At 41.3% G+C, this 14,752-nt stretch overlaps 1 pseudogene; it reads left to right on the plus strand.

Annotated features, from left to right (window-relative positions):
- LOC118633508 overlaps positions 1-14,752 on the plus strand; it is a 103,651-nt pseudogene that overhangs the window by 52,439 nt on the left and 36,460 nt on the right.

Raw genomic sequence — 14,752 nt, forward strand, 5'->3', positions numbered from 1 at the left:
GGGGACACCAAGGGAACGCTAAACAATGTAAGTGCTGGGGCTCCTGCTGGGCTCTGACAGACGGTTGCTCTATACCAACTTTTCTGTACACCATGATTTGAGTGAAAAACTTAACTTCCCCTTCAAACTATTTTTATGAGAAAGTCACTTTATTACCCTAAGGTATCCCTAAGGATTTTTTTAAAATTAAGTGTGACTAAGGCTTTACTTATGTTTGCAAAACTGGTAAGGTCCTTTAAATTCCTACATGAGTTAAGGACAGTGTCAAAGTGATAAAACTTAACATCTGACCTAAACTTCTATCAAGGCAGAAAAGTATTAAATGTATACTAACTCCCAGCAATCTATTTTTAAAAATCATATTTTTTATAGATTTTAGAGACAGGAAGGGAGAAGAAGACAGAGAGAAACATCAATGAGAAAGAACATCAACTGGCTGCCTCCTGCATGCCCCCCACTGGGGATCAGGCCCACAACCTCAGCATATGCCCTGAGTGGGAATCGAACCAGTGACCTCTTGGTGCATGGGTCGACACTCAACCAGTGAGCCACACTGGCTGGGCACAATCCATTTATTTCAAAAAACAAAAACAAAATAAACTTCACATAAGAACTTAGTATAGCCCAGACAGTGTGGCTCAGTGGATTGAGCATTGTCCCATGGAACAAGAGGGCCAGGTTCGATTCCTGTCAGGGCACATGCCCAGGTTGCAGGCTCGATCCCCTATAGAGGACATGCAGGAGGCAGCCAATCGATATTTCTCTCTCACAGCAATGTTTCTATCTCTCTCTCCTTTCTTTTCTCTCTAAAAAAAAAATCAATAAAAACATATTTAAAAAAAAAACTTGGTATATATAGACTAGCTTATCCTACATAAATATTATTGTTTTTCTGAAAAATGAAATTTCAGCCTCATAAGTGGATTTAATTAAAAAACAAATTATACTAGGTTATTAGTTTATTCTGTTACTAGACATGTGAATCTCTCTGAAGAAATTTTAAGTTTGAGCTATTATAGCATGAAGTCTTCTGTATAGTTTTTGTTTTTAAACTGTTTCAGTATTTTGTCTGAAAAGAACACACCATTAATGTGTATATATAAACTTCATCTTTTATACTGTTTATATTTGCCTTATTGTTTAAAATTAAAAGTTAAAAATTTTTAACTGCTTTAAAGTTTTTAAAAATAACTATCAGAAAGATAAATTAAGAAAACAATCCTATTTACAGTTACATAGAAAAATACCTAGGAATAAAATTAACCAAGGAGATAAAAGACCTGTCCTCAGAAAATTATAAGACAGAAGATGGTGACAGGCAGGACCAGAGGGAGGGTGAGTGTGTGAGAGAGTGTGAGTGGATGTGAAGGTGGACGACCAAACACCAGCAGTGCAGAGCTGCCGAGCAGAAGGTCCCTGTGCTGTGGACAGAGCAGCCGGCTACCGCGGTGAGCGGCCCTTCAGGGCGCTTCTCCTTGCGCCATGGGGAGGTCCCACCATTTGGGAAGATCCCGGGTCTTCCCTGGGAGGAGGCAGTGGGAGCAGCTAGGGCCCAGCAACCTGAGCCCACCAGCGCACCTGGCACAATTGGACCAGTGGACACTCTGTGTCAACACAGACCAGTGCACAGTAGTGGAGCTGCCAAGGTGCTGGTCATGGAAGCCACAGACAGCCCGGAGCCCAGCACCATTCCCCACAGTAGCAGCCCGGTCAGGGTCGAGATATACCCCCAGCAACAGAGGCTGGGGAGCAGACATCCATCCCCAAGCAACAGAAGCACAGACCAGCAGCTGAGACCTATCCCCAAAAACTACAGCAAAGGCTGAGCAGTAGTTGAGCCCCACGGGGCAGCAGCACTCCCCAGCCACCAGAGATGGGACCTGGGGCTCCACAGAGGCCCGTGTGGTCCAGTAGCTCACAAGAGCAGTGGGAAGCCAGATCACGAGAGAGACTGGTGCGATCCAGCTGCCCGCACACAGGAAACGCAGGGTGCCGGGGCACCAGAGAGGCCTGTGAGACCCAGCAGGGACTATAATATCTAGTTACCCGCAGGACCTGCAGGGTGCTGAAGCACCAGAGGGAACTGTGCGACCCAGCAGCCCATAACATAGGCATGGAGCCGGGTCCCCAAAGGGATTGTGCCATCATATTACCCGTGAGACCTGCAATGAGCAGGGGCACCAGAGAGGCCTGTGCAACCCAGCTGCGCACAAGATAGGCTTAGAGGATGTGAAAATGGAGGCCGAGTGAATAGAAGTTACACAGATGATCACCTAGGACCAAAAGGGAATTGCAACTAAAATAAAGAAAAATCCTGGGAAAACAGCAACAGAAAAGCAGCAGGGCAGGACCACATAACCAGGGACACTGGTAGGATCTGGGGAGGTGTGAGAGGGTGGCGGCCTGGGAGCCCACAAATAGCAGCAGTCTTAGCTGTGAGCAGCACCCTTGGGGAAAAAAGACCAAGCCCACTCCAAAGTGCAGAGAGCCAGGACAGAGAGCTAAAACAGCCAGCGCCACTCACCTGGGAGCTATGGCAGAGGGAGGACGGATTGGGATGGAACTCTGTGGGGCCCCCAGGACTTGGAGGGCACTCAGAGTTTTTGCTGAGTTGTGGCCAGAAAGGACAGTGGCCAATGTGCTCCTTCCCAGACCTGTGGGGAAAAGCAGCTGCAACCCCTTCAGAGATTCAGCCTTTCCCAGGTGAGGCAAAGAAATGCAAATTGAGGCTCATTAATAACCAGCATCTATTCCACCCTCTGGAAATCCTCTTATGCAGGACACCAGGGCTACTTTCCAAGGCACTGAGTAGACTACTAGCCAACAAGAAAAAGCTAGAGGATAACTGAACCTTTCCTGGGCTTAGAAATCTACCCAGGAAAGTAAAACATGACAGTGGTGTTTAACGTGGGCCCACCTAGGCACATCCAAATCCAGTAGAGGGAGCCACAAATAGCAGAACACCAACACCCACAGGAAAAATTTGACAGGATCCAAAACCCACTGAGATAGCCAAAATGGTGAAACAAAGAAACAAATACCAAATGAAAGGACAAGAGAACTCTATCGAAGATGAGATAAATGCAGCTAAGCAAATTATCAGAGGGATAGTTCAGAGCCATGATCTTAAGGAAGCTCAACAGCATGAGTAAGGACATCAGAACCATGAGTAAAGATATAGAAACATTGAAAACAACCAAGTGGAAATGAAAAATGACATAGCAGAAATTAAGAACACATTGGAAGGACTAACCAGCAGAGTAGAGGAAGCTGAGGACCGGATCTGTGAAGTAGAATACAGGGTAATAGGAATCCACCAATCAGAAAAAAAAAAAAAAAAGCAATTAAAACACTGGAAGATAGCTTAAGAGAACTGTGGAACAACTGGAAATGTAATAACATTCAAATCATAGGCGTCCCCAAAGAGAAAGAAAATGGGCAAGGGTTAGAGAATATATTTAAAGAAATAGTGACAGAAAACTTTCCTAACTTGACAAAGGAAGAAGGCATTCAAGTTCAGGAAGCACAGAGAGCCCCAATTAAGAAGAACCCAAACAGGCCCACACCAAGACACATAGTAATTAAAATACCAAAAATTAAAGACAAAGAGAGAATCCAAAAGCAGCAAGAGATAAGCAACAGGTTACCTACAAAGGAACCCCCATAAGGCTCTCAGCTGACTTCTCAACAGAAACACTACAGGCCAGAAAGGAGTGGCATGAAATAATCAAGGTCATGAAAAACAAGGATCTGAATCCAAGACTACTCTACCCAGCAAGGCTAACATTTAAAATAGAAGGTCAAATAAACAGCTTTCCAGACAAAAAAAAAAAAAGGCTAAGGGAATATATTAACACCAAACCAGCACTGCAAGATATGCTAAAAAGACTGCTGTAATTAGTAGAAGAAATAGGAGGAAAAATAGAACCACACTAAACAAAAATGGCAATAAATAAGTACATATCAATTAGCACCTCAAATGTGAATAGTTTGAATGCTCCGATAAAAAGACACAGAGTAGCTGACTGGATAAGAAAGTATGACTCACATATATGTTGTTTACAAGGACCCACCTCACAACAAAAGACTCACATAGGTTGAAAGTGAAGGGATGGAAAAAAATCTTTCAAGCAAACAAAAAGCACAAAAATATGGGGCAGCAATACTCATATCTGATAAAGTAGATTTCAAAATGAAGGCCATAACTAGAAACAAAGAAGGCCACTACATAATATTGAAAGGATCTATCCAACAAGGAGATATAACCTTGGGAAATATATGCACCCAATATGGGAGCACCAAAATATATTTAAAAATCTTCTGGAGGACTTCCAAGGAGAAATCAACAGCAATACAATCATAGCAATGGATTTCAACACTGCGCTGACATCACTGGATAGATCTTCTATACACATAATTAACAAAGATACACAGACTCTAAATGAAGCGCTAGATCAAATGGTTTTAATACATATATACAGAGAATTATACCCCAAAACTGCAGAATTCACATTCTTCTCAAGTGCACATGGGACATTCTCAAAGATAGACCACATGTTAGGACACAAACTATGTCTCTACAAGTTCAAGAAAATTGAAATCATATCAAGCACCTTCTCAGATCACAATGGCATGCAACTAAAAATCAATTGCAACAAGAACATGCAAAGACATTTGAAAACATGGAGGCTAAATAGCATGTTATTGAACAATGAATGGATTACCATGGAGATCAAGGAAGAAATTGAAAACTTCCTGGAAACCAATGAAAATAGACACACAACAACAAAAAATCTATGGGATGCAGTGAAAGCAGTTCTGAGAGGAAAGTTCATAGCACTACAGGCCTACTTCAAGAAGCAAGAAAAATTTCTAGTAGACTATCTAACCTCACAACTTAAAGAACTAGAAAGCAAACAAAAAGAAAACCCCAGAGCAAGTAGAAGGAAAGAAATAGTAAAGATCAGAGCAGAAATAAATTATATGGAGACCAAAAACACAATTCAAAGGATCAATGAAACAAAGAGCTGGTTCTTTGAAAAGATAAACAAGATTGATGGACACATAGCTAGACTCACCGAGAAACTAAGAGAAATAACCCAAATACACAAAATCAGAAATAAAAGAGGAGAAAAAATAACTGACACCACAGAAATACAAACGATCATTAACAAATGTTATGAACAATTATACGGCAACAAATTTGACAATCTAAACAAAATGCACAAATTTCTAGAAACACATAGTCTCCCAAAACTGAACCGGGAAGAGATAGAAAACTTGAACAGACCAATAACAACAAAAGAAATTAAAGATGTAATCAAGACTCTCCCAGCAAACAAAAGCCCAGGCCCAGACGGCTTCACGGGGGAATTCTACCAAACAATCAAAGAAGAACTAATACCCATTCTCCTCAAACTGTTTCAAAAAATTCAAGAAGAAGAAAGGGTTCCAACCTCAATTTCTGAGGCCAGCATAATTCTAATTCCAAAACCAGAAAAAGACACTACAAAGAAAGAAAACTACAGACCAATATTTCTGATGAACATAGGTGCAAAAATCCTGAACAAAATACTAGCAAATCGAATCCAGCAATGCATCCAAAAAATTCTTCACCATGACTAAGTGGGATTCATTCCAGGGACGCAAGGCTGGTACAATATTCACAAATCAACAAATGTGATACACCACATAAACAAAATGAAAGATAAAAATCATATGATCATATCAATAGATGTTGGAAAAGCATTTGACAAAATCCAGCACCCATTTCTGATAAAAAAACGCTCAGCAATGTGGGAATAGAGGGATCATAACTCGACATATTAAAGGCCATATATGAAAGACCTACAGCCAACATCATACTCAATGGGCAAAAACTAAGAGCATTTCCCTTAAGAACAGGAACAAAACAAGGATGCTCACTTTTGCCACTCTTATTTAACATAGTACTGAAAGTCTTAGCAATCAGACAGGAAGAAAAATTAAAAGGGATCCAAATTGGAAAGGAGGAACTGAAACTGTCATTATTCGCAGGTGACATGATACTATACATAGAACACACCAAAGACTCCATCAAAAGGTTACTAGACTTAATAAATAAATTTGGCAAAGTAGCAATATACAAAATTAACATCAAGAAATCGATGGCATTCTTATACACCAATGATGAACTCACAGAAAGAGAAACTATGAAAACAATCCCATTTATCACTGCGGCAAAAATATTAAGATACCTAGGAATAAACTTAACCAAAGAAATAAAGGACCTATTCGCAGAAAACTACAGGTCATTGAAAAAAGAAATAGAGGAAGATATAAAAAAGTGGAAGCACATACCTTGTTCATGGATTGGAAGAATTAATATCATTAAAATGTCCATATTACCCAAGGCAATTTATGGATTCAATGCAATCCCCATCAAAATACCAACAACATACTTCACAGAACTAGAACAAATATTTCAAAAGTTCATATGGAATCAAAAAAGACCTCGGAAAGCCACAGTCATCTTGAAAAAGAAGAACAAAGTAGGAGGGATCACATTACCAGATTTCAGATTATACTACAAAGCCACTGCAATCAATACAGCCTGGTACTGGCACAAGAACAGGCATATAGACCAGTGGAACAGAACAGAGAACCCAGAAATGAACCCAAGGCAATAGGCTCAATTAATATTTGACAAAGGTGGCAAAAGCATACAGTGGAGTAAAGACAGCCTCTTTAATAAATGGTGTGGGAAAATTGGACAGCTACATGCAAAAAAATGAAACTAGGCCATCAACTTACACCATACACAAGAATAAACTCAAAATGGATAAAAGACTTAAATGTGACTCATGAATCCATAAAATCCTAGAAGAAACTGTACGCAACAAAATTTCAGACATCTACGCAGCAGAATTTTCACTGATACATCACCTAAGACAACAGAAACAAAGGAGAAAATGAACACATGGGACAACATCAAACTCAAAAGCTTCTGCACAGCAAAAGATACAATCATAAAAATGAAAGGCAACCCCCTGTATGGGAGAGCATAATTGCCAATGATATATCAGATAAGGGGTTAATTTCCAATATATAGAGAGTGCTCATACAACTCAACAACAGGATGACAAAGAACCCAATTAAAAAATGGGCAGAGAAACTAAATAGACACCTCTTCAAACAGGGCATACAAATGGCTAAGAGACATATGAAGAAATGCTCAACATCACTAATCATCAGAGAGATTCAAAATAAAACTACAATAAGGTACCACCTCACACTTGTCAGAATGGCCACCATCAACAAACCATCAAACAACAAGTGTTGTCGAGGGTGTGGAGAAAAGGGGACCCTAGTACACTGCTGGTGGGAATGCAGACTGGTGCAGCCACTATGGAAAACAATCAGGTGTTACCTCAAAAAATTAAAAATTGAACTTCCACTTGACCCAGTGATCCCACTTCTAGGAATATACCCTAAGAAGACTGAAACACCAATCAGAAAAAATATATGTACCCCCATGTTCATAGCAGCACTCTTTACAATAGCTAAGATCTGGAAACAGCCCAAATGTCCATCAGTAGACAAATGGATCAAAAAGCTGTGGTACATATACACAATGGAGTACTATGCAGCTGTAAGAAAGAAAGATCTCTTATTCTTTGAGACGACATGGAGGGACCTGGAAAGTATTATCCTAAGTTAAACAAGCCAAAAAGAGAAAGACAAGTATCATATGATCTCACTTAATTGTGAAATATAATAAACATAACAGTCTGAGGAATGGGGTAGTCCCAGAGACGTGGACATGGGGTACAGACTGACAATCTGCAGAAGAGGGGGTTATGGGGGAGAGATAAACCACAGAACTTATATGCATGTGTGCATAAACAAAGGACATGGACAACCAAGCTGGGGGCAAGGCGGGGAGGGAGAGGAAGTGGGGAATCAGTGGGGGGGGAAAGGAGAAGCATCTGTTAGAAAAATAAATTAATTAATTTAAAAAATTATAAGACAGTGAAGAAATTGAAGATACAAATAAATGGAAGCATATACAATGCTCATGGATAGAAAGTATTAACATCATTAAAATGTCCATACTACCCAAAACAATCTATATATTCAATGCAATATCTGTCAAAATACCAATGGTTATTTTTGACAAAAGTAGAGAAATACTTGTAAAATATATATGGACCTGCAAAGACCCTAAATAGCCTCAGTAATTATGAGAAAGAAGAACAAAGTTGGAGGTATCATGCTACCTGGTATCAAACTATATTCCAAGGCTATAGTAATTAAAACAGTATGATATTGACATAAAAACAGACACATAGATCAGAGAAATAGAATAGAGATCCCAGAAATAAACCCATGCCTATATGGTTGATTACCCTATGACAATGGAGATGAACATATACAATGGGGTAGAGACAGCCTATTCAGTAGGTGCTGGCGAAACTGGACAGATACATGAAAAAAGTAAAACTAGACCACCTTCTTACCCCATATACAATGAACTCAAAATGGATTAAAGATTTAAATGTAAGACTTGAAACCATAAAACTCCTGGAAGAAAACATAGACAGTAAAATCTTGTACTTTGCTCTTAGCAATATTTTTTTGAACATGTCTCATCAGGAAAAGGAGACAAAAGAAAAAACATACAAATTGGACTACATGAAATTTAAATGTTTTTACACAGTGAAAAAAACATTAACAACAACAGAAAAAAGATAACCTACTGAATGGAAGAAGTTATTCTCCACTGATATATTTGATAAGGGACTAAATGCCAAAATTTATGAAGAACCTCTACAACTTAACACCAAAAGCACAACAACAATCTGATTAAGAAATAGGCAGAAGACCTGAATAGACATTTCTCCAAAGAGGACATAGAGATGATCAACTGACATATAAAAAAATGCTCATAATCACTGATAATCAAGGAAATGCAAATTAAAACCACACACCTATCAGAATGGCTATCAACAGTAAATCAACAAGTGTTGGAAAGGATGTGGAGAAAAGTGAACCCTCATGCACTGATGATGGAATTGTAAATTGAAACAGCCACTGTGGAAAACAGTATAGAAGTCCTTCAAAAAATTAAAAATAAAGCCCTGGCCAGGTAGCTCAGTTGGTTAGAACATCATCTTAATATGCCAAGGTTGGGAGTTCAGTCTCTGGTCAGGGCACATACAAGAATCAACCAGTGAATGCATAAATAACTGGAACAACAAATTGAGGATTTTCTCTCTCTCTCTCTCTCAGATCAATAAATAAATTTTATTTTATTTTATTTTTTTATCCTTACCCAAGGACATTTTTTTTTTTTTGCATTTATCTTCAGATAGAGAGGGAGGGAGAAAGGGAGGGAAAGAGAGAGAGAAACATTGATGTGAGAGAGACACATCGAGTGGCTGCCACCCACACAACCCTAACCGGGGCCGGGACAAACTGCAACTGAGGTACATGCCCTTAGTGGGAACCAAACCCGGACTCTCTGGTCTATGGGCCAATGCTCTAACCGCTGAACCAAACTGGCCAGGGCAATAAATAAATTTTAAAAATTAAAAATAAAACTACCATATTACTCAGCAATTCCACTTCTTGGTTCTTATCTGAAAAAATTCAAAACACTAATTCAAAAAGACATATGCATCCCTACATTTATTGCAGTATTATTTACCATAGCCAAGATATGGAGCAACCTAAGTGTTCATCAATAGACGAATGGATAAAGAAGAGGTGGTACATATATACAATGGAATATTACTCAGCCATAAAAAAAGAATGAAATCTTGGCATTTGAAACCATGTGGATGGACCGAGAGGGTATTGGGCTAAGTCAAGTAAGATGGAAGGAGAAAGACAGACACCATATGATTTCACTTATATGTGGAATCTATAAAACAAGACAAACAAACAACACAGAAACAAACTTATAGATACAGAGAACAAACTGATGGTAGCCAGATGGGAGGCGGGATTGGTGGAATGGGTGAAAAAGGTGAAAGGGATTAAGAAGTACAAACTGTCAGTTATGAAAACAGTCATGGGGGGAGGACTGTAAAGCATAGCAGAGGGAATAGAGTCAATAATATTGTAATGACTGTATGGTACCAGATGGGTACTACACTTATCAGCATGATCACTTCATAAGGTATGTGAATGTCTAATCACTATGTTGTACAACTGAAACTAATAGAATATTATATGTCAATTGTAACTGAAAAGTTTTTTTAAAGGGTTCATAATGTAAAATGAACCCTTTTTTTTAAAGGGTTCTTAACTATCCCGTCTAGAGGGGACCAACTTTCTGACCTGGATCTCAGAGGAAACCACTTCTACCATCATTTTGTGTATCTCACTTAATCTAAAATATATTTATATATTTGTATTATATTTTATGTATGTACATTTCTACATAATCAGGAAAATATGGTTAATTTTGAAACAGAAGATAAGACAGGAATGACTTAAAATTAACTTTATTTATATGTTGAACTGTAAATAATTCTAATTAATTTAGTCTGATTATTGTAGGATTTATATCGCAGTGGATCTCTTAGCCTGAATTCATTCTATTTTGATATATCCTACCTTAATTTCAACTCTCATAGCGTCAATTATAGCCCTTTCCCACCCGTTCCGCAGCTCCCTCACCTCTTCCGAAGCATCATCTTGTTTCCAAACCATGCTGCTCACTGTGCGTGTGCCTGTGCCTCGTGTGTGCGCGCTGATGCTCGCAGGCGGCTGCTCACTGTGCTTGTGCCTGTGCCTCCTGTGTGCGCGCTGATGCTCGCAGGCGGCTGCTCACTGTGCTTGTGCCTGTGCCTCCTGTGTGCGCGCTGATGCTCGCAGGCGGCTCATGTGCGAATTTCCCCCAGGGAGCAGCAGTGAGAGACAGATGGGCAGTGACACAAAGGTGTGACAGACGGCGGGAGGCCGTTGCTCTGTGTGGCCACTGCAGAGTCCCTCAGGACCTCCAAGGGGTCTTGTAGCACGCACCTCAGCATCATCTGCTGAGGGGACAGAAGGCGCGCACACTATTACGGGCACCCACAGCTCATGTGTGCCATTCACTTTTGATTTGCTTCTGAATGGTCCCAAGGCAAAACTGTCTGGTTGCACAGATGTTAATTATTCGAGACTACTCTTAATTAGTTGTGTGAGTTATTTATTCTGGAACCTTGACAGAAAGTCTCAGCTGGTTGGTCCCTGGAGACAGTGCCAAGGCTCCCAGGAGCATAGTCTATGACCCCTCCCATGTCTCTCCCTTCTGGAACCAGAACATTCCAGTTTTTGTCAAGCTCACTGAGGCCACTCCCCGCGGGGACCCTTAGAAGTAAATGCTCCGAATGCACATGATTGTTAAAGGCCCCGCGCACACACAAGCTAAAAGCTCCCATGCTGGTGCCCAGTGACATTATTCACTCCCAATCAATGACGCTGTGGAGGACCTCGTGGTCGCTGACGAGAGCAGACTGACCACGCATTACCCACAGACTCGCAGTCTCCCTTGCTCTGGTGACTGGCGAATTGCCTTGTGCTCTGTATGAAGCACACTGGCTTCCTTTAAGTCCAACTAAATAAGCTTTATGGAGGACAGTGTTGTACAAATTAATGCATTAAATACTAATCTGCTCATTGCAGGCTCCCACATGCCCAGAACTGGGTGGCAGGGAGGCCACTACTCATATTAAATTGTTCATTCCTCAAAGAATACTCTTACGAACAAAGGTGGTCGCACAGACAGTCGTTTTGAAAGAGTTTACTGGAAGACACCACTGGTCCGTCTTTCTGGGACCCCTCTTCTCTTGGACCGTAACAACTGGTAGCAAAACAAGCTTCCTTCATACTGCAGAGCAAATCCCGGCATGAGGAAATGAATCCCACCGGGTCATGCAGGAGAAAAATGACACCTGCCAGTGACACCAGGAGGGGACGGCCCGATGCTCATTTTGAAGAACTTCAGACCCGCATTCTCTTTATGAGCCTGTATGAGCGTTTGGTCAGCAGGAGGCAAAGAGAGTGTGATCTCGTACAATCAGAATTTACACTGTGCTTTACAAAGTGAAATGGACTGTTAGAATGAGGTGGTCCAGTGCACACCGCCATAGGACATACCCATGATGTCATAAAGACAAACAAGGGACAAAGCAATAGGCACAATATAATCCCATTTGTGTAAAATTATATCACTGAAAACTTTTCGACAGAGTGCACATGTTTACAAAGGGGTCAGATAATGCCGGGGCCCCCCTGGGAAAAGCAAGGCTGTTCGGGGAAAGGCTTTATTTGCTATATTACACCAAAATGTTAGAAAGATATTAGACATAGAAGATAATTTTAAAAATTAGCTGAAGAATTTTATTATTGCAAAACATTGTTTTGACAGTTAAGCTAGAGTCCTGGGACATTTCACAGCAAAAGAATTGCAGAGATCAGCGACTTGGATCTCATAATTTTGAGGAAATCTTAGGAAGACGGAGTTATTCAGCAGCGGGAGTGTTTAACTGCTGACTTGAAGAAAAGTTTGTGTTTTTAGAAGTTTAATGTATTTTCCCACCTCTCTCAAAATTATTCTTCTTCCATTAAAAGCACGAAGTAGTTAGAAGGAAGCATGTACGGGGTTTAAGTCACAGAGAAGGTGTCTTCCGAACTACATAACTCAGCACAGTCTTGCTAAGCCTTTGTCCTCACCTGTGAAATAGGAGACCAGCCAACTGGACCGCTGTGAAACTGAATTAAGATAATGTATATAAAGGGCTTAGCTTATTGGCTGGTAAAAATTGAGCACACAATAAATGTTAGCTATTTATAGGTATAGAATATATTATTATTCAAAATAGCCTATCTACCTACCTTGGGAGGTTTATGTATCCAGCCCTGCCCAACCCGAGTGGCCAAATGCCTTGCTTATGCCCACAAATCAGGGCTAGACCGATCGCTTCCACAAAGACACTTCAAGATCCAGCTCATAATTCACTGTTTCTCTCTGATCTGTCCCATGGCACCAGCCGTCCTCGGACCCTGACTCCTGCAATGGGACAAACAGGAAGCACAGAAGACAATCCACATCAGCCACGGCGTGTAGCGTGAGAAACAAAACTTTGGCGGCACGAGTCACTGAGATTTTGGATTGTTTGTTACTGCAGCTAAACCTAGCCAACCTGACTGACAAACACACTTTCCCTCTTAGCTAAAACCCCTGGGTTTTGGGCTATTATCAGTTAGAGTCCTTAGCTGTAGATATGAGAAGTGTCTCTACTTAGCTTAAGCAGAGATGTAATGTGTTGAAGGCTTTGGGGTGCTCACTGCATCTCCAAATGGCCCCAGAATTAAGCTTTGTTTACTCAGCCAGGAACAAGGAGCAAACTATTTTGCATGCCAGCTTCAGTGGCTCTCACTGACACATTTCACGTGGTCCATTGCCACACATTGCGAGTGGCTGTTCTCAACAGCATCGTTACAGAATGTTTCCATCATTGCAGAAAGCGCTTTTGGACAGCACTGATCCAGAGAATTGGGCTCGATGTTTTGAACTAATCAGCACCATAGAGATGGCTGTGTGGTGCAGTGAGGAGAGCTGTGTTGAGAGTCCACATGCTCCAATTTACAGCGACAGCACCACCTCTTCATGGCATCAAGCAGATCTTTTAGCTTTTTCAAGACTTGATTTTCACATCTGTCAAACAAGGTCATGGAAATTGTCATAGAATAAGTCACCTGAGGCAGCCCCCAAACAAGAGCTCTGTAACGCGCCTCCTGCTGCCACTTGTACTGGTAAGTGCCTGGGTCACAGGACCATGTCATGATGGAGAGGGGTGAGCGGTGGGGTTCCACACCCCAGATGAACACTCGCGGATGGTGAACTCAGCCCCTTTCTCTTTCAGGTGGTACCTTTGTGTCCCATTTTCCCTGCAGAACTGAGTTCACCACTACTTTGGCTGGGAGGGAATTTTCAGGCTAGCAGTTCAGAAGGGATAAGGATAATTGTCAACCACACTCTCACATGGTACAGGTAACGGTTCCAGATCTCGGTGCTCTTTGGTTTTTGTTTCCCTCCCATTGAAAAATTCATGCCTCCAGCCTCCAGCTGTGTTCTTTATTATTGATTCACCCAAATTCTGTTCAACACTGACGTCTTCTCTTTCTTACCCTCCTTTTCCAGCCCAGGAGGTTCAAGGCCCTTCTCCCTTTGAGTACCTGTTAGCCTGAAGACTCCAGGTAATACGCGGAGCCAGTGCTCTGAGCTCTACCCCCCAACCCCCGCGCCTCCATCGTCCCCCACTGGGCAGCTGACTGGTTTCCTCACCGATTAACGAATTAAAGAAAATGTTTAATAGGTGTTTATTTTACATCTGTAAAAGAGTTATTATTTCCTTTTTTAAAAATTATTATTATTATTATTTTTTTTATCCTCACCCGAGGACACTTTTCCATTTTTTGTTCAGGTAGAGTGGGAGGGAGAGAGAAGAACAGAGAGAGAGAGAGAAACATCGATGTGAAAGGGACACATCGAGTGGCTGCCACCCGCACAACCGACCAGGGCCGGGGACAAACTGCAACCGAGGTACGTGCCCTTAGCGGGAACCGAACCCGGGTCTCTCTGTACCGCAGGCCGACGCTCCAACCGCTGAGCCAAACCGGCCAGGGCTAAAAATTATTTTTATGTGTCCTAGCCACTTGGTTGTCTCAACACCCCATAACATTTCTTTCTTCACCCAGTAGCCAAAGTGGTTCTTAT

This window comes from Molossus molossus, unplaced genomic scaffold (genome assembly GCF_014108415.1).
Source record: "Molossus molossus isolate mMolMol1 unplaced genomic scaffold, mMolMol1.p scaffold_m16_p_18, whole genome shotgun sequence".
Taxonomy (NCBI): domain Eukaryota; kingdom Metazoa; phylum Chordata; class Mammalia; order Chiroptera; family Molossidae; genus Molossus; species Molossus molossus.